The 25,427-nt window shown below is 43.9% G+C and overlaps 1 protein-coding gene across 1 annotated transcript in view; it reads right to left on the bottom strand.

The window, feature by feature from the left end:
• Positions 1–25,427, bottom strand: part of LOC126341885 (regulator of G-protein signaling 11) — a 1,532,239-nt gene that overhangs the window by 1,297,364 nt on the left and 209,448 nt on the right. The window contains exon 2 of the mRNA XM_050001809.1: positions 2,206–2,244. The gene's annotated coding sequence lies outside the window, so the exon portion shown is untranslated. The remainder of the gene's footprint in view (positions 1–2,205; positions 2,245–25,427) is intronic.

Below are 25,427 nucleotides of genomic sequence, written 5' to 3'. Positions count from 1 at the left end.
TCTGGTGAGCAAGATGTATGAGACAGGCGAAATACCCTCAGTCTTCAAGAAGAATATAATAATTCCAATCCCAAAGAAAGCAGGTGTTGACAGATGTGAAAATCACCTAACTATCAGTTTAATAAGTCATAGCTGCAAAATACTAACGCGAATTCTTTAGAGACGAATGGAAAAACTGATAGAAGCCGACCTCGGGGAAGATCAGTTTGGATTCCGTAGAAATGTTGGAACACGTGAGGCAATACTGACCCTACGACTTATCTTAGAAGCTAGATTAAGGAAGGGCAAACCTACATTTCTAGCATTTGTAGACTTAGAGAAAGCTTTTGACGATGTTGACTGGAATACTCTCTTTCAAATTCTGAAGGTGGCAGGGGTAAAATACAGGGAGCGAAAGGCTATTTACAATTTGTACAGAAACCAGGTGGCAGTTATAAGAGTCGAGGTAAACGAAAGGGAAGCAGCAGTTGGGAAGGGAGTGAGACAGGGTTGTGGCCTGTCCCCGATGTTATTAAATCTGTATATTGATCAAGCAATTAAGGAAACAAAAGAAAAGTTCGGAGTAGGTATTAAATTCCATGGAGAAGAAATAAAAACTTTGAGGTTCGCCGATGACATCGTAATTCTGTCAGAGACACCAAGGGACTTGGAAGAGTATTTGAACGGAATGGATAGTGTCTTGAAAGTAGGATTTAAGATGAACATCATCAAAAGAAAAACGAGGATAATGGAATGTAGTCGAATTAAGTCGGGTGATGCTGTGGGAATTAGATTAGGAATTGAGACACTTAAAGTAGTAATAGAGTTTTGCTATTTGGGGAGCAAAATAACTAATGATGGTCGAAGTAGAGAGGATATAAAATGTAGACTGGCAATGGCAAGGAAATCGTTTATGAAGAAGAGAAATTTGTTAACATCGAGTATAGATTTAAGTGTCAGGAAGACATTTCTGAAAGTATTTGTATGGAGTGTAGCCACGTATGGACGTGAAACATGGGCAATAAATAGTTTGGACAAGAAGAGAATAGAAGCTTTCGAAATGTGGTGCTACAGAAGAATGCTGAAGATAAGATGGGTAGATCATATAACTAATGAGGAAGTATTGAATAGGATTGGGGAGAAGAGAACCTTGTGGCACAACTTGACCAGAAGAAGGGATCGGTTGGTAGGACATGTTCTGAGGCATCAAGGGATCACCAATTTAGTATTGGAGGGCAGCGTGGAGGGTAAAAATCGTAGAGGGAGACCAAGAGATGACTACATTAAGCAGATTCAGAAGGATGTAGGTTGCAGTGGGTACTGGGAGATGAAGAGGCTTGCACAGGATAGAGTAGCATGGAGAGCTGCATCAGACCAGTCTCAGGACTGAAGACCACAACAACATCATTAATTTTGGACACCAGTGTATATTCAGGAAGGATTAATTTTCAATTACTTAGCGCCGGACGGGGTGGCCGAGCGGTTCTAGGCGCTACAGTCTGGAACCGCGGGACCGCTACGGTCGCAGGTTCGAATCCTGCCTCGGGCATGGATGTGTGTGATGTCCTTAGGTTAGTTAGGTTTACGTAGTTCTAAGTTCTAAGGGAGTGATGACCTCAGAAGGTAAGTCACATAGTGCTCATAGCCATCAACTACTTAGCGTCCCTATTCTGTTACTAGCAACACCTTCATACGTACCATGCAATAGAAGACTATTGATTCGGTTAAAAATAAAAATTTTGAAGTGACCTAATCGAAATTAATCCATGAAAAAGTACGTATCGAAAAGGAAAACCACTTGCATTGGTGATACAAAAAATAAGGATTTATCGATGTGCATTTTCGTGTCTAATATCTTGTTTAGACGTAATACTAGTAACTGTTTCCCCATTAATTACTCTAAACCTGTTTAGAAGTTTCCCCCGATCAAAAGTACATGCCGATTCTGTGCACAAAGCCTGCAGTTGATTGCTGATCAGTTGCCCAGCTTTGTTCACGTCAGGCGCAAAGACGTGCTATGTATGTCATGCCATCAAATACTGGGAACGAAATGAATATTTCAAACCTAATGATTTGGCCTAATCGTGTTCTACAGCGTAAACCGAAGATCGTAAGGAATCTAGTCCTGATACAAGAAATTTGTCATTCCTTGAGTGAGAGCTGTGTAAAATAAAGGTAACAATAATACATACCTCCTTCATCGGCGTGAATCATTACAATACATACCTTGCAAATTATTATCAATATTGTTCAAGCGTTGGCGACCTGCAAAAAATAGAATTCATTCAGCCATGGACAATGAATTTAGTTTTAAATTTAAAACAACTTCAGCAAGGTAATATTGCATTTAATAGATAATTTTAAGGTATAAACAATGTTTAACCAACATAAAAATTCTCAAAAGAAGCTCTGCACCACCTGCAAATATTGCGAACATGTGAAGATAAATTCAAGGGGAGCAGGAATGAGAGAATAAGATTGCTGAAACAGAGAATATCAACTTCACTGTGAAATAAAAATAAAACAGCTATAAAAAACGCAGTCTGTTCTCACGTCCGTGAAATAAAAATCTGCTGCTGTGTAAAATTGAACACCGTGTTTCTCGACCCCGTACTTAACTGCTTCTTAACGTGTAGCCCACAAGGTGTTGCTCTACCTGTCCATTCTCCGACGGAGACCCTCTCGAGTTATGTGGTGTGTGAGGAGGGTTTCTGCAACGACGCACTGCATGTTTCATCTGCTCTCAAGCATGCTTAACCGCCCTCATATCAGCGGATACCGCAGCCCATTACGTTCGATTGATTTCTGGCTCCTGGACGAAGGTGTTCACGAGATGGCTGCAGTGTGATCGTAAATTACAGTTCACGTACACCTATCGCTGAATTATTGATAACAGTGCTAAAAGGAAAGGGTGGTCGATCCTGTTTCCATACTGCACAGTCCTGAAATTACCCTAAATAGCTATCAGAGGCGTCCAACGTGGTGTAAAAAAAGCAGCGTGTCTCATCACAGGTTAGTTTACTAAGCACAAAAATATCACTGTGGTGCTCTGCGAGCACCAGTGACTAGAGGGACGTTCTGTACCACCGTATACCCTATGGTATGCGTCCGGGAGTGTACTTCCATGGAAGAAATATAAGGCTTCCTCCCACGTACATCTCGCGAGAAGACCAAGAAGGTAAAATTTGACAGGTTCGAGCTCATGCGGAGTCTTGCAGACAATCGCTGCTTTTGGGCATCTTTCGCGGCTGGAAGAAGAACTCACCTGTGTAACAAATCCATCAGACATTTCAATCCTTCTGACGGTGCCCAAGTCGACCTTTGGCGATATGAGTGTGAAAGTGAAAAGGCAGAGGAATAGCCACTGCTAAACAAGGACTTGGCAGACCTAATACTCGCCGACAGGGACCGTCAACATTGCTGAAGCTCGTTGTAAAACATCGGATGAGACTGGCGGAAGGAATGACTTGGAAGCTGTGACTGCTACCTGCAGTCTCGCTAGCTCTATGATGGTGCGCAGGGAGCTAAATATAATGTGGTACGATGGCCGAGCCACACATTTGTTTAGTATGTGCTGTAGGACACGTGAGGTTGAAAAGAGCGGCGCCTGTGAACAAGGAATGACCGGAAACGAGTGATCTGGAGCGATGAATCACGCTATACTCTGCGGCAATCTGAGGGAAGGGTTTGGGTTTGGCGAATGCCTGCAGAACGTCACCTGCCATCACGAGCAGTAGAAAACACAGAAGTACGCAGTTGGTGGAGTTACAGCTAAGAGATACCCACACGTGATTGTACTAAGCGATTCATTCGATTTAACTTTAATTCTGAACATTAGCAGTATTATAATGTGGGGTATACCTTTCGCCATATCAAATGGTGGAGCTAGCGTGCTACATACAGGGAGCAGGCAATGCCTCTCTATTAGTCAATTCTAGTGAGGGCAAAGTCGTCTGAGGTTGGTAGGAGAACATAATGATATATGACCCTACTATTTGTCTGAAAAGGCGCTATGGAAACTGACTAAATATTTTCTGTACGACTGACCAGGGAATGTAATTGATTGATAATACAAAAAGACATTTCTCGAGCGAGACCATCTTTCCATATTAATCAAGTGAGGTGGAAAGGAAAGTGGAACGCATATAGGCGTAAAAAGTAGCAAATTGAACTCTATGAAGAGGACATTTTTCACATCCAGGTGTTCTCTTCACAAGGCTTAGCTATTATTTAACAAGCAAGTTCCCTCAAGGAGTTCGATTTCTTAATGAATACAATGGGCATTATTCTGTCAACAAAGTATCGTGCCGTCGGAGAGATAGGGGGCAGCTGCACTTGTGAACACATTAAAAATTCGTGCACTGGGAACGCCAGTGGACGAAAACACTAGAAGAAAAGTTCACCAGCAGTACGTCCCAATTGCGTGTGGTTGCGGTCAAATTTGGCTTGTGACCATTCATTCCGCTCAAGAAAATGTGTAGATCACAATTTAGTTACATATCGCCCTTGAATTTAATTACCTCACGGGTTACCTACATTACGAAAACGACTAACCAGATTCCCAACAACATTTTGCCCTCACTCCGCTAGGAGTCAATACGTGTTACTCACCACATCGTCAGACCCTGACTTAGTGCTACCAGCTATTTTCTAAAACATACCAGACGCTGTGCTCTGGTGCAACATTCCATAGTGAATGTGGCCGTCACCCAGTCGTCACAAGACAGTGAAACCGCAGCAAAAACCTTTTGCCCAATCTGGTGGAAGCTAGAAATGTCAGTGCCCATTACTCAGCCTCCCAAAATTTATCGAACAAAATTTCGAACAAGAGTTCAATAGAAATTCCACCTTCCCTGCCTTGGTCTGACTGATCAAACGCAAGACATACTTATAAAAAAGAATAGGAAAAACTGTCTCTGATCCGATTATACCAAAGGCCATCTTCGAAAGTCAGAACTCCACAGATTTTCCCACGCTTCTACAACAAGACCCAAAAAAGCTACACTGATTCTAAGATCCCACATGAACTCCCAATTCACCGCACATTCATACATCACAAAACTAACTGTCATCAGATTATCGGTAAATGCTAACATAGGATGCTGGTACGAGATAGAAGGGAACAGAGCCGGCCGTAGTGGCCGAGCGGTTCTAGGCGTTACAGTCTGGAACCCAGCGACCGCTACGGTCGCAGGTTCGAATCCTGCCCCGGGCATTGATGTGTGTGATGTCCTTAGGTTAGTTAGGTTTAAGTAGTCCTAAGTTCTAGGGGATTGATGACCTCAGAAGTTAAGTTCCATGGTGCTCAGAGCTATTTTTGAAGGGAACAGAATCAATAAAGGCGGTTCAAAGCGCAACCGTTCACCCAAGCATGACTCTTTGATAAGAAAGTACCACGAATGATATCTTATTGACGTGGTGGAGCCATGTTATCATTCCGAAAATACTTCCATAAAATGTTTCTGTGACAGACACCTTCAACGGTATGGACGCTGTTTTGTGCGGTTAGGACGTGGTCCCCTAATAGGCCTTAAGAAAACTATAAATACGGATCGATGTGAACTGTTTTACGGACGCTTACAGTAAAGGACCATAAAGACATGACAAGAGATATTAGGACTTGTACGGAGGCATACAGACACTCGTTTTTCCCTCGCTCCATTTGTAAGTAGGATCCGGAAGAAATGTCAGTACACGGCGCCCTCTGTCATTCATTAGACTGTGGCTTCTAGAGTATGTATGAAATACGGAAAGTGAGCTTCAGAAAGTATTGCCACAGTGACTGAGTAGATTCATGTGTCACAAAAATTAAAGTAGTACTTTAATGTTGTATGATCTTAAAGGTCATGATTTAGCTTTGGACCTAGAAATGTAGCTAACAGGATACTGATAGCATTTAGTCTGCAACTCAACTTGCACTAAGAGTGAGATACATTTTGGACGGAACGAATGAACAATATTTACGTTGAGCAACATGACAATTGATTATAATTGTCAACTTCGTTTATAACTAAAACCTCCTGCCCAGATACACAGTCGGCTCTCGTGAGTAAATCTAGCAAATGAACTAACAGTAATCGTTACATTTGATAATGTTGTCTGCACTGACCGGAGAGAAGAAGGTGTAGCGGTATGGGAAACGTTGCTCGCATGCGCACTTTGCAAATCCGCAGTCTATGTGCAAGTGAGCGTGACTGCGTGGCGTCTACGGAGCCGCGGCACAGCGCTCACTCAGCTGTGTCATTACGCGAGACAGCATCGTTCATCTCCGGCAATTTCCGCCGAAATACGCGAATTGTATTGGCGCTCTCTCTCGCACACCGCAGCCGCGTGCAGACTATTCGGATGGGCCACGAGACGGCAGGGTGCTAGTCCATCTGACCAGCAACTTCACCTCGTCTGCAAACCTTAGCTTTGGTATCTGCTCCCCTTGAACATTTAGTCTTCTCCAGAAATTTTCTTTCACTGTCATCCTTGTTTCTACTACGAATACACTGAATAACAGTGATGATATGCTACAGGCTTTTCTGTCATCCTTCTTAACACCAACTGGTCTTACTTGATCTCCCTTTTCAATTATAAATATTGTACGTTATTGTCTGTCTCAGCACTTTATCCCCATTCTCCCAAGAACTGTGGACCCCTTAACCGAAGTACGACAACGAGAAGAGTGTCCGTCACTCCAGAACACCTAAGGAAAAAACCAGTGGTGCAAAATACTCCCTTGTAGCACTTATTAATAATCAAGGAGAGGAAAGAAAGCCTACAGCTGGAGATTCCACTGTGGACGTCGAAGGGGAGAAAATGTATCAAACAGGTATGGGTCAGGGACCAGACATTGGACGTTTTGTAGTATTCTTCCCAGTACCCACCTTAGGGAATTTTAAAATAATCTGACTGAATTGTAAATGTGCACCACTGCTAAACGAAGGTTGGATGACATAAAGGAGAATTATGATTTGAATTTTTTCGTAGTACTCGTATATCGTACTATGGCAAGATGAACACGAATTACACCGACACAATTTAGGGATTCGTTCAGGGATATTTTCTGAGTATTTTGTAAATAAGAGATCCATGGTCTCTGGTGGCTCATTGCTATGTTTATCACGATCTATACTATTTCGTAACAGAATTACTGCTGCATTTGTGAAAATTCCTGTACAATAATGGCAAATCCTGTGATATGAAATCATCAAAACAAACAACGTAAGAAATAGAAGGACCTGGTTCCTCTAAGGAGCCTATGTACGGATGAGAAAGTACTGTGATGTGATTGACGTCGCAGCGAGAACAAAGGAAGAAAGATTAGGTTTAAGGTCCCGTCGACATCGAGGTCATTAGAGTCCGAGCACAAGCTCAGTTTGTATCAAGTATAAGAAAGGAAGTCAGCCGCACCCTTTCAAAGGAACCATTCCGACATTTGCCTTGAGCAATTTAGGGAAATCACAAAAAACCTAATCTGGATGGTCGGACAAGGGTTTGAACCGTCGTCCTTCCGAATGCGAGTCCAGTGTGCTAGCCACTGCGCCACCTCCCTCGATGCAGTGAGAGTAGCTCGTTATAGCGTCGCCTAACCGCTCTTCCATTACATTCAGTCAGTCCATACTCGACCAGTTCTCTATCACCTTAACCTATCCATATTTCTGTGTATCACTGTCAGGAAGATACTGTATGAACAGAGAGGAAATGGCGTTATGTATGCGGAGCACAGACGCCACTTCAAGCCTGTGAGCCATCTCGTGAATCTTCATAGTCTTATAATTCTGTTTCTCTAAATCCATGTGTGAAACATACCACCTTAGCGTTAATGTCTTAAACTGACAGTCAGTTCTGAGTATATAGTTCGAAACAATATATAACCCTCAAACTGCAAGAAGAATGTAATAAAACCAATTCAAAAGGAAGCAGGTGGTAACAAGTGCGAATATTACCTACCTAGTAGTTTAATAAGTCATAGTTGCCAAATACTAACGCGAATTCTTAACAGAAGAATGGAGAAACTGGTAGAAGTCTCAGGGAAGATCAGTTTGGAATCTGGAGAAATTTAGGAACACACGAAGGCAATACTGACACTACGACTTCTATCACAGGATAAGCTGAGGAAGGGCAAAACTGCTTTCATGGCATTTGTAAACATGGACAAAACAGTGTTGACTGGAATATTCTATTCGAAATTCCGAAGGAAGCGAGGGTAAAACAGAGGGAGCGAGAGGTTATTTACAACTTATACAGAAACCAGGTGGTAGTTAAGGGTAGAGGAGAATGAAAGGGAAGCAGTGGTTGAGAAGAGATAGACAGGGTTGTAGCCTATCCACGACGTTATTAAATGTGTATATTATGCAGTCAATAAAGGAAATCAAAGAAAAATCTAGAGTAAGAATTGGAGTTCAAGTAGAAGAAATAAAACTTAAAGGTCTGCCGATGACATTGTAATTCTGTCAGAGGCAGCAAAGGACTTGGAAGAGCACTTGAACGAAATAGATAGTGTCGCGAAAGAAGAATCTAAGATGAACATCAACAAAGGCAAAACAAAAAATTAGGATGTAGTCGAATGAATCAGGCGATGCTGAGGGAATTAGATTTGAAAACGAGAAACAAGAAGTAGTAAATGAGTTTTGCTATTTGGGCAGCAAAATAACAGATGATGACCGAAGCAGAGAGGAAGAAGAGAAATTTGTTAACATTGAATACAAGTGTAACTCGTAGAAACCGTTTTCTGAAGGTATTTGTCTGGAGTGTAGCCACGTATGAAAGTGATATGGGTGAAATCAGTTTAAACAAGAACAGAAGTTTTTAAAATTTGGTGCTGCAGAAGAATGCTAAAGATAAGGTGGGTAGATCGTGCAAATAACGTGGAGGCACTGAACAGAAATGGGCAGAAAAGAAATTTGTGACACAACTTGACTGAAAGGATCGGTTGATAGGACACATCCCGAGACGGAGTTCAAGAGATGAACACAGTAAACAGACTCACATGGATTAAGTTTCAGTAATTATTCGGAGATGAAGTTTGCACAGGGTACGGTAGCATGGAGAGGTTCCCAAACCAGTCTTTGGACTGACGACCACAACAACAACAACTTATCATCAGATGGCGGTGGCAGGCTTCACTTTTTCGTATTAAGGACGTCTCCCTGCATCCTGACCTCCTTGACCACTGTTAACGTACAATTAATACCGCTGGAGAAATGATCGTGAGGAAGACCCGACTAATAGTGAATGCAAGACTGAGCGCGAGCAGAAAATGGGCATTACTGTGGTCAAAGTGCCGTGACTGAATGGGAAAAGCTTGTTTGGAACAAGACAAGCAGCGCTTACGGTCGACTTCTGCACTGCTATTCAGACGTTATCAGTGCTGTACAGATGCGCAGGAACTTCAGAAATAACTTACACACAAGTCTTTCCACGCTACGATTACTGCGCAACAACAGGGGCTCATTATAGAAGGGAGACCATTTCTGTCGCGGAATAGATAACAGGCGGCTGAAAAGACACAGCAAATGGAAACTCATACCAAATTTGAAGTCCGCATAATAGTAAGATTCTTGTGGACAAAACGTATAAACTGAGCGTAGATTCACCGTGAAATTTTGGCGTTTTGTGGATGATGGATGGATGCAATATCGCGTCCAGCCAATTTGACCAAGGCCGCACAGATGTGTGTAATTCTCATTGGGAAATCCAGAGCCTTCACCATCCGATTTCCACCTTTTCGGCAAGGTGAAAGAATGTCTAGACGAAAGAGATATCCCAACGATGTCGACGTTCACACTGCGGTTCTCATATAATTCTGTGACCGAGTAACGGACCTCTATTGCCGAGGAATTGAAGGACTGGTAGAATGTTGCTATCGTTGTTTACAGTGTCTAGTTGACTGTATCGAAAAATTATGTAATTTGCCTGTGCTACTTGGCTCGCCTTAATAATGTGTAACTTAGCGTTTTGAAGTCCCTTCCTACATACGTAAAGTGGGGCGAAAAACCAAAAACAACGAACTACTGAAAACCACAGGTCCCTTTCAGATAAAGGTAAGAGAATATCCATAAACAATCTCCGAAATTTTGTTGGTGGATTCATGTTCGGCCTGTATAGAAACAATCCCTATCGCGTTATACAGAGTGCTCTAAAATTCCACTTACAAACTTCTAGGACTTGTAGATGGGATTGAGTAGATATTTTTAATTGGAACCCATGTCCGGGAACGTACCGTTACCCTGATACAACCATGTTGGTAATGCGACCACTTTTACAAGCGACCCAGTATATCACTTGTTTTACAATCCACTCATTAATAAACAAAGAAACAAAAAGGAATCAACGTGTCCTTTACAAAGAAAGTTTAGCATTTAGATCCACTACAAGTACAGCCCGAAGTAGCGATCACTATGTTTGGTGCATAAATTGCACCTACGAATGATGCTGTGGTACACACGCTCTATCACACTTGGTGACTCTGCAATCCGTGCTGCAACGAACAGAACTCTTACCATCTGTCCTTCTTCTATCTCTACAGGAGCCTCGCAAAACTAAACTCTTCATTTGACTCCGGAGGAAAAAATGCGATAGATCCAAATCCGATGATCGTGAAGGCGATGCGATCGGATCCCTCGAGCTCACCATCTGTGTCCCAATTGTTGGTTCAAATGTTTCCAAACATAACGTACCAAGTGAACAGATGGCCCGTCGTGCTAAAACCACATATCTAAACGGACATTGAATAGCACAGCATCCAGCAATGCTTGTTTTAGGAAGATCACTCAGTAGGAACCCGTGAGCTTGGGTGGAAGAACGTGCGGTCCAATAACATGATCATCCAGAATACCTCCCCACACACACTAATACCAAATCTGTGTTGAAATCCTTGTCCATGCGTGGCATGAGAGTTTTCGTCTGCCCAGAGATGGCTGATTCGAGGATTGAGAACCTCTGGAGGTAACGCGATCGTGGAAGGTTTAAGCAGATCTTTAATTGGGCGAGCGACACATGTCGCGTGCAATGGCTTTTCATGCGCAATAAGTGGTTTAATGGTACCCCAGATCCGTTAATCCTCCGTATTCACCGTAGGGTAAAATGTGCGTTGTCACTAAATAGAATATTTCCAGGCCATGTATCATCAACTTCGATCCGTGCAAGACACCGAAGCGCAATCTCAGAACGTCGCTATGAATCATGAGGTTTCAGTTGTTGCACCGTTTGGATTTTGTAGGGCAGCATTGTAAAATAGGACGAAAAATTTTTCGTAATGTTGACTGTCGAATGGACAATTCTCAAATCGTTCAAAGCACTATAGGACATAATATCTGAGGACATCAGTCCCCTAGAGTTAGAACTACTTATACCTAACATCCATGCCCGAGGCAGGATTCGAACCTGCGACTGTAGCAGCCGCGTGGTTCCGGACTGAAGCACCTTGAACCGCGCGGCCTCAGCGGCCGACTGGACAATTCTCCCGATACTGCACGAGCACTAGCGGTACACGAGGCACATGCCACGTGGTAAGTTACAGCAACAGCAACCTCTTCAGTAACCTATACCATCATAGGACACATTCCTCTTCCAGCTGCCACACCAAGCTCACCTGTGTTTTCGAATTTCATTATCATCTGTTTAAACCGCTTAATGGCATCGGGCCTCTCGTCAGAGCTTTCAGTCAGCGATACTCTCTCAATGAAACTCTATAATAACCGTCATTCGCCTAAAACAGCTTCACTAACAGCACAACGACTCTCTCCTCGATAGCCATATTGTTCATTCACGTTACTGATTGGCAAATGACACGGTGGGTGTCATACTGCCATACAAACGGTGTACAGCGCCAGATTTGTGTGGCCAAAATTGGAACTATTTTTTTTTTTTCTAGCGTAAATCTGTCCCGCATTAATCTATTGCTATATCTACAAAGCTTCTGTGTCATACGATACACACAGCCAACATTGGACTTCCGTGAGTAGCTACACTTTAACTGGAACCACCCGGTCGGTATCTGTGGAGGGAAATACACTACACTGAAGTTATTCTTGCGCCCTTATTTCATTGTAGAGTGTTGTCCCCACAAATATTTACTTGATATACGTTGATGCTGTCACATCGACAGGATTCTTAAGATAATTTTTGTTTGAGTGTGGCCATATCGATTCATTGATGATGACCGAGCCAAATGTTTCACGAAATAAGCGCCAAACGAAAAAACTACATACAACGAAACTTGTCTAGCTTGAAGGGGGAAAACAGATAACGCTATGGTTGGCCCGCTAGACGGCGCTGCCATAGGTCAAACGGATATCAACTGCGTTTTTTAAAAATAGGAATCATCATTTTTATTACATAAACAAATATGAGTGTTTTAGTTGGACCACTTTTTTCGCTTTGTGACAGATGGCGCTGTAATAGTCACAAACTTATAAGTACATGGTATCACGTAACATTCCGCCAGTGCGTACGGTATTTGCTTAGCGATACATTACCCGTATTAAAATGGACCGTTTACCAATTGTGGAAAATATCGATATCGTGTTGATGTATGGCTAATGTGGTCAAAATGCCCAACGGGCGTGTGACATGTATGCTGCTTGGTATTCTGGACGATATCATCCAAGTGACCGGACCGTTCGCCGGATAGTTACGTTATTTAAGGAAACAGGAAGTGTTCAGCCACATGTGAAACGTCAACCACGACCTGCAACAAATGATGATGCCCAAGTAGGTGTTTTAGCTGCTGTCGCGCTAATCCAAACAAATTGCGCGAGAATCGGGAATCTCAGAAACGTCGGTGTTTAGAATGCTACATCAACATCGATTGCACCCGTACCATATTTCTATGCACCAGGAATTGCATGGCGACGATTTTGATTGTAGTATACAGTTCTGCCACTGGGCACAAGAGAAATTACGGGACTCCGACAGATTTTTTTGGACGCGTTCTATTTGGCGACGAAGCGTCATCACCAACAGCGGTAACGTAAACCGGCATAATATGCACTATTGGGCAGCGGAAAATCCACGATGGCTGAGAAGTGAAACATTAGCGACCTTGGCGGGTTAATGTATGGTGCGTCATTATGGGAGGAATGATAATTGGTCCCCATTTTATCGATGGCAATCTAAATGGTGCAATGCATGCTGATTTCCTGCGTAATGTTCTACCAATGTTACTACAATATGTTTCATTGCATGACAGAATGGCGATGTACTTCAAACATGATGGATGTCCGGCATGTAGCTCGCGTGCGGTTGAAGCGGTATTGAATGGCATATTTCATGACAGGTGGATTGGTCGTCGAAGCTCCGTACCATGGCCCGCAAGTTCACCGGATCTGATGCCCCCGGATTTCTGTCTGTGGGGAAAGTTGAAAGTTATTTGCTATAGTGATACACCGACAACGCCTGACAACATGCGTCAACGCATTGTCATTGCATGTGCGAACATTGCCGAAAGCGAACTACTCGCTGTTGAGAGGAATGTCGTTCCACATATTGCCAAAAGCATTGAGGTTGACGGACATCATTTTGAGCATTTATTGCACCAATGTGGTATTTCCAGGTAATCATGCTGTAACAGCATGCTTTCTCAGAAATGATAAGTTCACAAAGGTACATGTATCACATTGGAACAATGGAAATAAAATGTTCAATAACTTCTGTATTTTAATTTAAAAAAACTTAACTGTCACCAATTGTTGGTCTAAAATTGTGAGTCATACGTTCTTTGTAGTTTTTTCGTTTGATGCTTATTTCGTGAGATATTTGGGACGGTCACTATCACTGGGCCACCCTGTAGTGTTAAAATGTATCTTATTTTACCTCACTACACGAAAATTTAAGAAGACAGTTTAATGTCACATAGGTGATGAGGTCATTACGGACTTAACCTTTCCAAACATTTGTTTCCAATATAATATTTATTCCTTGTTTTGGTGAAAGGTGGTGGCCCCAAGTTTTGCCGAAGTGCTTCAGTTACAAAGGGTACGTAGAGTACCATAGAGTACCACTGAACAGTGACTGTAGCACAGCACAGTGGACGAGTGGTGTCTGCTTCACGGCGACGAAATCTTAATAATCCCGTAAAATCTACCAGCCGGTTTCCTGTGATTTAGATGCAAAATACACAGCAAACAATTGAAACGGGATTTTTTTTCAGAACAAAGAGGGAGCACAAGCGCTTAATAGGAGCTTGCACAATCGACGGCTCTGAAATATTTGTCGGTCTCATGGTAGAGTGGCTGTGTAAACGAGGTCAGGTCTTTCTGCAACATTACCAGCTTTCAATTAAACCGTCCCATTGACGCCTGCGTATTTTACGCTAATTAATATTCGATTACGCAAATGCCTTTTTTTTATTTACTAATCGTCGCTTTGTTCCCTGTTCCTACCAATTTCAACAGATTTAATTTTACACTCTGTAGTGAGCAATAATTGTGTAAATTGCGAATGTGAATAAAAACTGGTATGCACACACACCTCGTCTGCCAGTCATGTTCTATGTCTAAATTAAATTTACTGAGTACGGCGCTGTGAGGATTCGCGCGGATTTCGACGGAATAATTACAACGTGCGTCATGATACTACACCATGCAAGTACAAATGTGAAATAAGTCTTTTTAGCATGTGTTAAGTCCCTTACATACTGATCCCAATAACACGTTACCAATAAAATTTCGGACGTACAAGATAGGCTGGATGTTGAAGAAAGACGGAATGATCGTGCGACGACGAAACTGGATTTTGGATTTTTGCAGCCTCCTCAAAGGCAAAGGCGTGAGGATCCAGTTGCGTTGCAGTTCTCGCGATTAAAAACACGGAGGGAATACGTGGGTGATGTGCTGTATGTGTTTTAGTGAAATGTTACAATATGGTAGTGCGGTGTTTACTTCGGGGGTCTGTGGCGTACGCTGCGCGGTTTTGAATCTTTGCCAGTGGATTGTCGATTGCCAAAAATGGTTCAAGTGGCTCTGAGCACTATGGGACTCAACATCTGAGGTCATCAGTCCCCTAGAACTTAGAATTACTTAAACCTAACTAACCTAAGGACATCACACACATTCATGCCCGAAGCAGGATTCGAACCTACGACCGTAGCAGTCACGCGGTTCCGGACTGAAGTGCCTAGAACCGCACGGCCACCACGGCCGGCTTGTCAATTGCCGCTCCAAGTGTCCCGTCTCGCGTACTGCCTCATAGATTCCTGTTTTTATATTGGCCGCTGTAATTCGGTATTACCTCGCAGATTTGTCTTCTCTCTCTCTCTCTCTCTCTCTCTTTTTTTTTTATTTTTTTTTTTTTTTTTTTTTTTTTTTTTTTTTTTTTTTTTTTTTTTTTTTGGCCTTGATAATGCAACTGACTGAGACAAAGGCAAGTTCCCGAAAACCGAACACATTAAAATTCGACAACACTAAGGAGTCGCTCTTGGTTCAAAAGGCTCTGAGCACTATGGGACTTAACTTCTGAGGTCATCAGTCGCCTAGAACTTAGAACTAATTAAACCTAACTAACCAAAGGACATCACACACATCCATGCCCGAGGCAGGATTCGAACCTGCGACCGTAGCGGTCGCTCAGTTCCAGGCTGTAGTGCCTAGAACCGCACGGCCGAGTCGCTCTCTGGACGTAATATGAACTGGGCTGTGACTTACCAAACAAGTAGTCGGGAACTGTATGGTGTTAACCGTGTGTTTATCTCAGCGGCCTGAGAAGTAGACTTGCTTCAAAGGCTAAGTCTACAATGAATTAATGAACTCATAATCGCCATACTAGCTATAGGAAGTAAGATAGAAACCACATATGCTGAGAAACGATCGTGTCCCACATCTTACGAAGCACATACTATACCATCGATGCCTGCTTGCAAACGTCTGCTTCTTTGGCTAGTTCTTCAGGGACGCCATGAGTGTCCGCTTGCTTTTGTACAAGGTGAAGCTTTTCTGGCCATTGTCCAGACTAGTTCTGTGCTAGGTGATCAAGCATGTACACTGATCAGCCAGAACATTATGACTACCGCCCATTGCGAGGTTGAATGCTGCCTGGTGGCACTAAACTTATGGCATCGCTGGCCGGGAGGCCCCATCCGGGGAAGTTCGGCCGCAAAGTGCAAGCCTTATTTCAGCCGACGCCACAATTGGTGATTTGCGCGCCGGTGATGACAATGAAATGACGGTGAGGACATCACAACACCCAGTCCCCGAACAGAGGAAATCTCCAAACCGGCCAGGAATCGAAACAGGGCCCGGTTGCATGGGAGGCGAGCCCGTTACCATCCAGCTAAGCAGGCGGACCCTGGTGGCACTGAGGGCACGTGACGCGGTAAGAGAAGTATACGAGCTGAGCAGAGAAGAATGGTGACTCATTCTAGCGACGGAAAGTGGCAGAAATGCGGAAATCTGCTGACTGAAGTGACTTCAAAAGCCAGATTGCTGTGGCCCAGTGCCTGGGAACGAACATCTCGGGAAAGGTGAAGCTCGTCGACTGTTCCCGTGCTACTGTCGTGAGCATCTATGATAAGTGTTGAAGAATGCCGAAACCACGAGTAGATAACAAGATGTTGGACGTCCATACCTCAACACGAAATTTAGGGATCGGAGGCTTACCCGCTCTCTAAAGCAGGATAGGCGGCGATGTGTGGCAGATCTGACGACTGAGTACAGTGCTGGCGCAGGCACAGGTGTCTTGGAGCACACCGTTCAGCTCTGAACATGGTGTCCCGCAGCAGAAGACCCCAACGTGTTACCATGTTGACACAACAACGTCGTCAGTTATGATTATAGTGGGCACGAGATCATCGAGATTGGACCGCGGATCAGTGGAATCGTTAGATGAATTCGCAGCTGCGGATAAGGACAAACATCAGCTGTAGAATGGAATGACGGCAATAAAAATTTGTGCTGGGCCGGGACTCGAACCCGGACCCGCTTATCGCGATAGTCGCCTTACCATTTCGTTATCCGTGCACGACTCACTACTGGAGCCCAATGATCCACATGTCGTCAACCATGCGTCTACGACCTGTAGTCGTCCGTCCATTATGTAGATTCCCGTACATGTGAGACACTGTACTTTAAAGTCGCTTGCCCGGTATCGGCAGATAAATATGATATTGCAGTGCCTGTGATATTGTGATTACGATGCAAAGTATGTCATGCATGCATGTCGGATGAATCCCGTTTAATGTTTAAGCAGGTCGATGGTCGTGTCCAGTTACATCATTACATCACTATCCAGGTGAAAAGCTGTTCGTTACGTGCAGTGAGCCAAGGACTCAGGCCGGTTGGACCAGTATTATGTTATGCAGGATACTCACCTGGGCTTCCATGGCACCTGCGGTAGTGATCGAAGGCACCATGACAGCTGTGGACTACGTGAACACTATTAGGGACCACTTATAACCCCTTATGCTTGATGTTTTCCTCAACAACGATGGATTCTTCCAGCAGGGTAACACACAAACCCTTGGAAATCGATCAAGAATTGCCGAATTCATGGCACGCAGAATCACTGCTGAATTGCATTCCAGAAGTGGACCAAAGCGCTTTTTAAGTAGGGGCTAAATCGCGCGCATGGATCGTTCGAGAGCAGAGCAGAACTGATGTTTGTAAGTCGCGTTCCAGTATAATGTTTGGTATTTTTATGTTGAAATTTAAAGGCATCGGACTTTGAAGTTTATGACAACACTGGCACACACGCTTGCATCCGACGTACACATATCAAATGATAAAAATCACTAACCGTGCGCCTCTAGACACGTGCCCTAAAGAAAGTCCTACTACTTTCGGCCCCTAAAATAGTAAAGTGATAATAAAAGGACTCACAAAATGTCCCTACGTTACCTACTCACTATTCACGTCACAGTTCCAATCACATATCATAGCTTCTCCTGTGTCAGCCATCGCTCTTCGAATGAAATACGGTACACCTATTATCAAATATTCCTTTACTGAACACGAAATTAATCCAAATCTCCAGCTGACACACATCTACCTCTGATTACGTACATCGCGCCCACTGGCCACTGGGTCGGTGCGCTGGCTCATACGTCTCACCCATTTCCGCACGGACAATCCTAACTGCACGATTTAGGATGCACCATGCAGTACCGCGCGAAACAATATCCGTGTGAACACAGTGTTATTAAAGAGGCGGGAGAGTAGTTAAGCCACCCTGTACACGCCCGCCAAGTTCATTTAGACGTAAACGCCTGACGGGCGTTCTCACGCATGCTATTCTGCGTGAACACGCTGATATTGTCAGTCACTTCGCTACCGTACGCGATGCGATTGTGCGAGCTCTTCCTTAGGCTCTTGTCAGTAACCTACAGCAAGCGGGGTGATAATGGCAGATTCCCGTTGCTGGACCCAAGACTTGACAGAACCTATAAATGTCGAATAGTGTTCGTGGAAAGCGTATTTTGCAAAACAATTTTTCTCGAAGCAAACAGTTTCTTCGCTGAAAAAAAAAGAAGGAAAAACAGGGGTGGAGAGAGAGACAGAAGGAAAAGAAAAACAGCGACGCTACTGAGTTCACTTAGAAAGTAACCGAAGAAAGCCCGTGATAGTAATTCTAATTGCCGCTCTCTCTACGATATTTATGTACCTACATTTTCACTCTGCAGCTGAGTGTGTGCTATGGTGAAACTTCCTGGCAGATTAAAGCTGTGTGCCGGACCGAGACTCGCACTCGGGACCTTTGCCTTAAGCGGGCAAGTGCTCTGCCGTACTTTTTTTCTGATCTCAGTTTGTTCATTGTTGGTCGTTCTATTTGTTCGGGGCGGACATCCCATGACTTTTGTTGAAGTTAATCGTTGATACATTAACTCAGTTTTTTTTATTACAGAGGGCAGCTAATCCTCTGACCGAACACGCTGAGCTACCATGCTGGCAACCGACTGAGCTACCCAAGCACTACTCACGCCCAGTCCTCACAGTTTTACTTCCGCCAGTGGCTCGTCTCCTACCTTCCAAACTTCACAAGTAAGCTGCTGTGAAGTCTGGAAGGTAGGAGACGAGGTACTGGCGGAAGTAAAGCTGTGAGGACGGGCCTGTGTAGTGCTTGGGTAGCTCAGCCCTTAGAGCACTTTCCCGCGAAGGGAAGAGGTCCAGATATCGAGTCTCGGTCCGGCACACACTTTCAATCTGCCAGGAAGTTTCATTTATGTACCAACTTTGTGGTACTACGGCTTGCTTTTATTTACTGTGGATCAAGAGGTACCACAGTTTGCTGTACATTTTGATTCCACAGAATGATTTGTGAGACGATAGTATGTGTAAAGTCAGATTGTTATCAGCAATATGCTGCAATATCATCTTCCCCTTTGCCTCCGCGTGGTCTAAGGAGTCTTGCCACGATTCGTGCGGCTTTTCCTGTCGGTGTGTGTGTGTGTGTGTGTGTGTGTGTGTGTGTGTGTGTGTGTGTGTTGTCCTCAGCGTAAATTAATTTAAGTTAGATTAAGTAGTGTGTAAGCTCAGGGGCCGATCACCTCAGCAGTTTGGTCCCACAGAAACTTGCCAAAAATTTTCAAATTTCCCCTTTGTCTCTCTCCACATCTGAAGGGTCTGGCTCTGAGCACTATGGGACTTAACAGCTATGGTCATCAGTCCCCTAGAACGTAGAACTACTTAAACCTAACTAACCTAAGGACATCACACAACACCCGGTCATCACGAGGCAGAGAAAGTCCCTGACCCCACCGGGAATCGAACCCGGGAACCCGTGCGTGGGAAGCGAGAACGCTACCACACGACCACGAGCTGCGGACTCTAAAGGGTCTCACACCTCTGTTCCAGGTCAAGCCACTGCTTCCCTTAGCACTTTCTACGACCAGTGTGGTAGCTACATGACAGAGCAGTAACATGGAAAATCTTTTTTCTTATTTTCAAACAGAGATGATACTAAAAAATTTCACTTGGGTGTCTGTTCCAGATTTCATTTTAAGAAATTTTTAAGTAATAAATATTATTGCAGTAGCTAATACTTCTAACAGTTTACGCTAATCACTTCTGGCAACAGCTCATCATAGAGTGCTTTGCATTTCTCTGGAATTATATTAGATAGCAACGATATGGAAATTCTCGTGGCAAATTTTAAATCTTCCAGGGACCCAAAAAGCTGCAAAAACCTGAGAGAAGCTGTAAGGTGCTTCCCTGCAGAAATTCTCTTCTCAAAAATGTGTTGCCCCAGCTTTTTTTCTCCTTGACGATGAGCAGCAATATATCAAATCAAATAAAACTATATGGTCAGCATATACGTACTGTTCATTCTTAAACGGTTTCGATAGCCATCTGGGCAACTGTCTCGCAGCTCTTTAAACAAAGGGGGTATGATTGTGACAGTACCGGTATTCCTTAACGCAAATACCACGTTTTCTTTCATTGTTCTTGTTCACAGCTGGAATACGTACTGCTGTAGTAGCGCTAATAGTATGTATTCGATTCGCTTTTGTACAAAACATGGTTGCAACAAACGTACTTGTTGCGCACACATACCACGCAAGATTTAGAACATACGAAACTCGGCACGCTACGCTTGTGTGCATACCTGCGCGCATGTTTCGCCTTTGCACGCTGACTCTTGGGCGTGGCACTCCAGAAGAGGGCCTTGCAGGCGGGTAAGAACGTGTCCCTGAACTGCTCTCCACGAACCTGGGCGGCACGGTTCCGCGTGCGTTGAGACTCAGTCGCCCGACGAAAACCGTACGTCTGAGGTCCCATATACCACGCACGCCTAAACCTCTAGGCGCCAAAACCTCATCCCGCTGGTAATATCCGCGTCATCTGCGCTGTTACATCCGAGTAAAGTAAGGGTTGATTCGATACATTCAGGTAAGGATCTATGTACTCGTATGTAACGTTACAGGTTCCCATCACGTCGTCAACTGCTGTGTCTCGGCAGTACATTGGACGGGTTCCTTTGTGCGCCAAACGTAGCGTGGCCGTTTCTGGTTAGCCTGCGGCAATTGAAAAATTTGCACGTTTCACCGCCCCAGTACGAAGTCTCACAGCCTTTTTGGCTCTTGCAGAGTGCTGGTTTGTTTTGAGGCCCTTCCTCATCCCATCATCTCGTCATTTGTTCACTCCACACTTTAACTATATCAATTAATAATATACGTAATAGGCAATCCGTTTCAGCGGCTATTTAAGTCTCAACTGTTACCGAATGTAGACATCATGTTTATATAGCAGCTGTCCAAGTTTCGAATGTGGATATTTAAAGTCTGTCTCTTTCATTGATTGATTGATTGATTGATTCACGGACTGATTAGTGGGGTTAAAAGGCACCAAAGTCTGAGCTCATCAGTCCTTTCTTCCTAAAATGAACAAAGACTAAGGGATTTCGTGAGGAGACAAGGATAGGCGGCCAGTCTGAACTTTTGCGGCTACATCTGCGGCGTAGACCGAGTTAAGAAGAAGATTGTTGTTGTTTGTTTTGGGGGAGGAGACCAGACAGCGAGGTCATCGGTCACATCGGATTACGGAAGAACGGGGAAGGAAGTCGACCGTGTCCTTTCAGATGAACCATCCCTGCATTTGCCTGGAGAAATTTAGGGAAATCACGGATAACCTAAATCAGGATGGTCGGACACTAAGACGAAGAGGGAAGGTATAACAACCACAGAAAGGTATTATAATGCCTGAATTTGGAGAGGGAAGAGTGACGTAAACAGCTTAATCATCCCAACGGCTTGTCTTGCAGTAGGAAGTGAACTTCCGTAGCCGACTGTCCGCGTGCCGGCCTGTGAGGCCGAGCGGTTCTAGGCGCCTCAGTCTGGTACCGCGCGACCGCTAAGGGTGGCAGATTCAAATCCTGTCTCGGGCATGGATGTGCGTGATTTTCTTAGGTTAGTTAGGTTTAAGTAGTTATAGGGGGCTGATGACCATAGAAGTTAAGTCCCATAGTGCTCAAAGCCATTTGAATCATTTGAACCGACCGTCCGCCTGCTGGTACTGGCAGAGACCTCCTACCAAAAAGAGAGTGAGAGGACTTGACGAGAATACGATGACGGTGCTTCATGCAACTCGTCGCTTCCTGCCGATAGGCCTTCTGGCTCCTCCCCGACAATATCCTCAGAGCGTGCTGCAATAATGCGGTAATTCTTCTGGAACACAACAGGCAATGTATCGGTTCTCTGTTCCTGATTCAAACTGGTGTTTCCTCCTGGGTGACGTCAGCCATCTTTTCGATCCTTCCAGTGATCCGTCTTGGAATGTTCGTGATTGACTGCTAATTTTGTGGTACAATGTCTTTCCTTTCCGCGATCTCTCCTAGGATGGTCCGCCCAAATTAGTCTGAACTGACATTTCAGTAGTTTTGCGTTTTGCCCAGTTGCCAGTGTGAATTCTGAGGACCATCTTTCCAAAGTGAAAAAAATTGTACCTTTATGGCCCACCTCCCGCTAACAGACGTTTGTGTGGTTGCGTTCGAATAATAGATAAGCCTGTTTGAGCCCTGGTGGTGTAAAATCCTCAGCGCCTGTCTTTGACCATCAGTGGGAAAAGCAGTGGAGAATTAAAGTTGCTGATCACCATTCTGTAAAAATGCCCTGGATTAAATTCCAAATACCTTTAAAATGTCTCGTGAAATGGCGGCATGTGAAACAGTTGATGCTCATCCGTCAGCCGGATGGAAACGTTTAGCTCGACGATCCCCTCGACGCTATTAGAGAGAAGCAGGCTATATGGCGGCACCGGGTTCCATCCTGTCCCCCCTCTCAACATCTCCGATACGAACACGATGCTACACTGTCCAGGCCCTCATCAGCCACCTACAAGACACAGATACACACTAGACATTTCCTAATAGGTCGGAGGAAGGCAGCCGCAAACTACCTCCATTAGTGTTTTGCCCCGTGCGGCGCTCCGGGATCCATAGATCTGCTCCCCAACACTCATTCCGTATGCACGGGACTCCATGTTATAGTTCCCATACGTACCGGCGGTGACTCTGTACGTGAAGAAAGATGCGGAGACGCACACTGGGACCTTACTGCCAAAAGGAAACGAAACTACATACATTTTAACGTTGCTTTTTTAAATTTCATACGGCTCCATCACATTTTCATTCCACTGTGCCACAGCCGATTTCAACCAACCGTCGTCATCTTCAAACTGTCCATATGTAAAAAGAGGAGACAAAGAATCATTGAACAGCTTATAAAATTTTCCAAGTAACTATTTACATAATGGTTAAGAAAAACAAATAAATAAAATTATATCTAAAGGTACTTGCTGCAGCCCGTGATTTTACGTTCCTGTAGCGTTAGCAACACTAGTAAAAGCAACTTCTAGGTACTGGCAGAGGTTTTACAGACGGACTGAAATCCTCCTTTTTATATATCCATGCGTACCTACATTTGCGGAACCTATACATTGGTTGGTTGATTTGGGGAAGGGATCAAACAGCGAGGTCTTCAGTTCCATCGGATTAGGGAAGGCTGTGGGAAGGAAGTGCGCCGTACCCTTTCAAAAAATGGTTAAAATGGCTCTGACCACTATGGGACTTAACATCTGAGGTCATCAGTCCCCTAGAACTTAGAACTACTTAAACCTAACTAACCTAGGGGAATCACAAACATACATGCCCGAGGCAGGATTCGAACCTGCGACCGTAAAGGCCGCGCGGTTCCAGACTGAAGCGCCTACAACCATTCGGCCACAACGGCCGGCCGTGCCCTTTCAAAGGAATCGTCCTGGCATTTGCCTGAAAAGATTTAGGGAAATCACGGAAAACCTAAATCAGGATGGCAGGACCCGGGTTTGAACCGTCGTCCTCCCGAATGAGAGTCTAGTGTCCTGACCACCGCGCCATCTCGCTTGGTAGCCTGTAACTATTTCGTCAGATTTTATAGTTATGTTTATTACAGTAATGTGACATGATATTTTAAACTATCTCCCAGAATTTAAAACGATATTTAAATATCACCTCCTGTAAAAAAATAAAAAAAAAATGAGGGAGGGGAGAAGGGGTGGATGACAGGATCAAAGACGGAGGGCAAGGCAGGTGGTTCTGTGGCAGTGGATACATTGAACAAGAAAATTATCGGATAAGAGTAACAAACATACGAATGGAAAAATAGTTAGCTACATTTAATACATGACAACATCATCCCTACATACACGAAAATGTTTACCTGCGTCATATATCGCTCTCCTAAAAGCAGCACTAACACACATGCAGTAGTGTGTCTAATATGATTGCCAAGAAGCCGAAGAACTGATCACCATTTTATCTAACTCAAGATCAGCGGCTACTCTTCTGAGACATTTAGACGGTAGAATAATTGTACACAACGGTTTGCTCCGACAGCAGTAACTGAGAGTTTATTCTACAATCATTAATACGTCAAACCCTGCTGGAAAAGCATACTACTGTCTGAAAAGAAATGATGAGGTAGATGTCTTTGGTAAAGAGATCGCTCAAGATGGAGAAATTAGTCAATGCGTATTCCCAGCAACCGATTTCCAACGAAACTTGGAGCTTCAGCTGGAAAAGAGTGGTACCAAGAATTGCATGAGTCCTTCACACACAGATGAAGTGCTTACGCACAAGGTAAGGAATTCCGATGAATCGAGCAGCGTACTTTGCGCGGAATAAAATGATAATCACTTGCTTTACAAAAAACTGGGAATAACAGAGTAACAGGATATGTAAAGCAGTTCTGATATCTAGGATGCACGATTACAAAGGATGAGCGATCAGAGAAGATATCGTAACTCAACCAGTGACGGCATAGAAATCTTTATTGAATAAAAGTGGCCTATTGGAGTAGAATATTGACATGGATCTGAGGAATAAGTCCATTGAAGAGTAAATCTTGAACACAGTACTGTAAGGCAGTGAAGCATTGGTGACTAGAAACCTAAAAAGAAACTTGAAGCAAACACGTGTTATGCTGTCATAGAATGTTTAAGATTAAAAGGACAACGAAATTAGGAAATGAGGTGATACTAAAAAGAATAAACAAGGAAAGAAGTCTGCGAAAAACCATTACCAGATGAGTGAACAGATTGTTGAGACATCTGCTACCGATCTAGGAACATTGGAGCTGGAAACAGTAGCAGAGGGAAAAATTTAAAGGGGAAGACATACTCTCTAAGCTGAAAATAAAAAGAACGAAAGACGTTGAATGTAGCGGATACAAGAGATGAGATTAGCAGCGAATATTGCCAGAAAGATTATATGCAGGCATTCCTTCACGGATACGCAGCATTATGCACGTGAGTAACAGAACGAGCAGTATGCAGATCGACTTTTCTGTTGAGTACCACTTTGTCTTCCAGCTTGATTACTGCAAATTACGCGCTGAACGATGTCTCGATGAGTGCCATCTTCCTGCTCGCATTCTGGAGTGACGCGCTGGGGAGAAAAGAAAGCGATACGAATTGTCGCTAAATTTTACGGTTTATATCAGTCACCCCTGTATTCGAGGGTGCTAGCGCACTTTTCTGCACGGTCTTTCCATGCAG

The sequence above is a fragment of the Schistocerca gregaria genome, chromosome 1 (assembly GCF_023897955.1).
Source record: "Schistocerca gregaria isolate iqSchGreg1 chromosome 1, iqSchGreg1.2, whole genome shotgun sequence".
Lineage (NCBI taxonomy): Eukaryota > Metazoa > Arthropoda > Insecta > Orthoptera > Acrididae > Schistocerca > Schistocerca gregaria.
This window is presented reverse-complemented; position numbering and strand designations above follow the sequence as displayed.